Genomic DNA, 4,202 nt, shown 5'->3' with positions numbered 1-4,202 from the left:
GTGTGTGTGTGTGTGTGTGTGTGTGTCCAATGTACATCAGCCGAAGGCCATCCGAAGTAATGCAATAACCTCCAGCGCAGCAATAAGCGAGATGGAGGAGTGGCGGGGAGAGAAACAAGCTCCCGCCGATGGAGCCCATCACACGCACCTCACCCTGAAGGTAACTGTCCTCGTCAGGGCCGCAATGAGCCTCTCATCGCCGCCTTCCCTCACCGGCACGTAAACGCAGGAGTATAAAATAAGGAAAATAAAGCGTCTCTTGACAGGGTGGGCTGTCACATTCACTCTCCCTTCTTCCCTTCAGCTAGGTTCGGGCCCATAACAATGCCACCGCCATGTGGATAGAGGCCATTTTGACAAATATTTTATTATCTATGTAGATGAAAATGATTATGGTGTAGGCGTAGTGTTGGCGCCAATGTTGCGGCGCCTTGACTTTCTAAATCGACCAATCAAGCCGTGCCACGCTCGGGAGCAACGGAGAGCATTAGTTGTCGATTCTACAGGCGTGACATACACGTAACAGTGGGAATGTATGGATTAGTCCTTGTACTGATAAGTATGTAATTAACTCCTCGTGAATAAAAGTATAACAATAAATGCACAGAGCAATTGCTGGGTGATGCATGTGTCGGTCAGCGAGGGCCGTGAGCTTATTTGCATTTGCATATTCATCTCTGGTGGATAAAGGAGCGGCTGTGGCGCGCGTGATGGCTACCGGTGGCCTGGTTTTAGTTATGAAAGTTGTGTGTAGGAATTTCAAACGAAGAGATGAGCATCAGTATTCATGGGGAGAGAGAGAGAGAGAGAGAGAGAGAGAGAGAGAGAGAGAGAGAGAGAGAGAGAGAGAGAGAGAGAGAGAGAGAGAATCTGTATAAAACTTAAGCGAAAAAAACGTGTACATGCAAAAAAAAAAAAAAAATATAAATGAATTTAAAAAACTAAATATAGATATCGTAGAAAGTCAGGATGGCCGAGCGGTCCAAGGCGCTGCGTTCAGGTCGCAGTCCGGTCTTCCGGGCGTGGGTTCGAATCCCACTCCTGACAGAATAATGTTTTTGAAGAGCAACAAGTCAAATCCCTCCCCACACTGCGAAATTTATCCTAGGAAGAAAGACTAAAACGGTTAGACATGTTCACTTCTCAATTAACGAAGTTTAAGATGGGATGCAATTTTGGATTTTATAAAGTAAATGTTGAAGGTTTATTACAAAGAAATCACATGACAATCACAAGAGGTTAACGGTATGACATGAAAAGGACGAGTAAATATTTTTTTTTATATTGGAACTATTGATTAATGGAACAACTACCAGCATCGGTTGCTAACACAAAACCGTAGATAGCTTCAATCCCAAACTAGAAAAGTATGTGAGACCTTGTATTCTGACCAAGCCATTTGCGAGATACCTATACCTCATGTATAGTCAGGTTCCTTGTCAGTAAAATATAAGTTTTCGTAATAATATAATGACACTATACGGCACACTTTCAAACAACAGAAATGCTTCAGCCAGTTAGCGAGTGAGAGCATTGCACTGTCATGTTCGTGTACAGATTTTACCGCTGACCCGCAAGCCTCATGGCGACAAGCTACAAGCACAGCCAAATGTAATGAAGACACAAGCTGGTGACGGGCAAAAGGAACAAATGGAAACCTTCCTTTTTTTTCCTTTACGAAGGTGGTGTCAGTAGCTACGCGATCACGTTTCAGTGACATTTTTGTGTTGGTATGTGTGTGTGAAGAAACAATACCAGTCTCTTGTGTCAGTAGCTACGCGATCACGTTTCAGTGACATTTTTGTTGTTGGTATGTGTGTGTGAAGAAACAATACCAGTCTCTTGGTGTCAGTAGCTACGCGATCACGTTTCAGTGACATTTTTGTTGTTGGTATGTGTGTGTGAAGAAACAATACCAGTCTCCGTAGGAGCATACCCATGAGAAGGATAAAGGCCATGATGCAGTACATGACCACGCTACACCTCCTTACAAATGCACATTAATATTTGCAACAATAAAATAATAATGGTGAACTAAACAATTTTTGACTTAGTTCCTACAAAACTGTATCTAAAAAGATAATCATGAGTTATATAATCCCACTAATGTTAGCTATACCACTCCTACAAGTACACCACAAAACTTTGCTCTTATTCACCCAAAGTAACAAAAGAAGAAAACAGATCGATGCGGCAAGAGAAGAGCAACAGACCACGATGATTCTCGACCCAAAGCCAAACACAACTTTAGTTAAAACTGCCTCGGGAAGAGCAGACATACAAGAAACACCGCGGTAGAAGACGACACAAACTCCCTTAAGAACACTCACGACAGGTCAGTAAGAAGTTTGTGAAAAAAGGACAGAGGAAGGACACTCACCAAGACGAATTGTGAGAGTTAAGAGGCGCCGTTGGGAAAGTAAACAGTTGTGTCGGGTACACACACACACACACACACACACAGAGGGAGAGAGAGAGAGAGAGAGAGAGAGAGAGAGAGAGAGAGAGAGAGAGAGAGAGAGGAGAGAGAGAGAGAGAGAGAGAGAGAGAGAATAGAAACAAAATCTGACAAACTGAGACAATCCTAAGTAGATACTTGCACACATTTAATATGTGTGTGTGTGTGTGTGTGTGTGTGTGTGTGTGCACCGCGGCATGGCAGGGCTGCTCTGATCACTGCCATCACTCAGCGTGCACACACTGACGCGTGGCCTCCGCAGGGAACACGCTTTTGTTGGCCGAACTGAACGTAAAACTCCAATTAAAATCTTTATTGGCCGTTTAATAGAAATCCGACACGCGAGAATATTCCATGCCGTTGTGCGCAATATGTCAATGTAAATTACCTATGTGTGTCTAAAAGAATAAAATTCACTTCAGCATTTCACGTGAATGGTGTATGCGTGGAACCTATCCGCCATCAGGACACCAGGCAGCTGCGCCACTCCTGGCGATAGCAGGCGGCGCCTTGCCCGAGCCTCCATGGTTCCCTGCACGTGTGCGCTGCGGAAATTTCTTTGAGGGAGTGGCTTCCACTTATGCAAGAACATCGGCAAAGAAAGAAAAAAGGAAGCAAAAAAATAAAATAAAATAAAAATAACAGGAAGTGACGTGAAGAGAGAGTAAAGAAAAGCAGCACTGATGCAACCTGACTTCCCCGTCTTCTTTATATGATGATCTTTTTGGATGTCAGTCTTGAAATCAATTTTCTCTCTCTCTCTCTCTCTCTCTCTCTCTCTCTCTCTCATCTCTCTCTCTCTCTGGTTTACCTGTTAAAAGCATGTAATAAATGGTATATATATGCAAATTTGTGCCAAAATATCAATATATTACATCAAATATTTTATGAACAAGTACTAATAGCAAACCAACAACTTTTTATTTTCTATTTTGTCCCCGTGGTATGATACTTTTGTTTATTCGTTTATTTATCCATCTCTATCTGATTACCTAAATACCTGCCCATTAAACTATTAATCAAGCCTATCTATCTATCTTTCTACCCAATGGTGAGTCTGGCATCCCGAGTTCCACCTCTGCCTGAAGCTGACCACTCCTGCGCGGTGGTCGGGTGGTCGAGTGGCCGAAGATCACCTACAATATATGTTGCCCGCCAGCCTGTCTAATGTTAATGCAATTTAGGTAGCAAAGATGTTGAAAGCACTGGCAGAACGAATAATGGCGCCGAAGAGAATTATAATTAATGTCCTTACATCGTTCTTGTTCCTCATTTGCTATTTATTCTTGTTTGCTTTCCAAAACTGGACCGGCCTCGCCATTCCCGTCACCCGTGAGGCACTCTGCTCTCTCTCTCTCAATACTCAGCATTCCTGCCCCACTCTTCAACCGCTGGACCGTCACATACTCTCCCAGTACCATAGTGGCCAACCACCTCAAACATTTCCTGTTACGGCCTTTGTGCTGAGATTGCGCGATTGTGAACTGTGTGTGTGTGTGTGTGTGTATGTGTGTGTGTGTGTGTGTGTGTGTGTGTGTGTGTGTGTGTGTGTGTGTGTGTGTGTGTGTGTGTTGCATTTCGAGAAGGTAACGATGCAGGAAGCAAAAAAAACTTTACTTGAAAGAGGAAAGTCTCTTGTCACTGTGGACGAGAAAAATGTTTGGTGAGTGTCGGTGTATTTTTTCTGTTGCTGTATTTTCAAAGGATACTCGTATGTGAAAGCAAATTCATATAGATGTAATAT

At 43.2% G+C, this 4,202-nt stretch overlaps 1 non-coding gene across 1 annotated transcript; it reads left to right on the top strand.

Moving 5' to 3' along the window:
• Positions 1–963: 963 nt before the first annotated feature.
• Positions 964–1,047, top strand: Trnal-cag (transfer RNA leucine (anticodon CAG)). The gene has a single exon. It is a non-coding gene; the product is annotated as a tRNA-Leu (tRNA).
• Positions 1,048–4,202: the final 3,155 nt, after the last annotated feature.

The sequence above is a fragment of the Scylla paramamosain genome, chromosome 13 (assembly GCF_035594125.1).
Source record: "Scylla paramamosain isolate STU-SP2022 chromosome 13, ASM3559412v1, whole genome shotgun sequence".
Classification (NCBI taxonomy): domain Eukaryota; kingdom Metazoa; phylum Arthropoda; class Malacostraca; order Decapoda; family Portunidae; genus Scylla; species Scylla paramamosain.
Note: the sequence above shows the minus strand (reverse complement) of the source record. Positions and strands in the feature narration are given on the sequence as shown.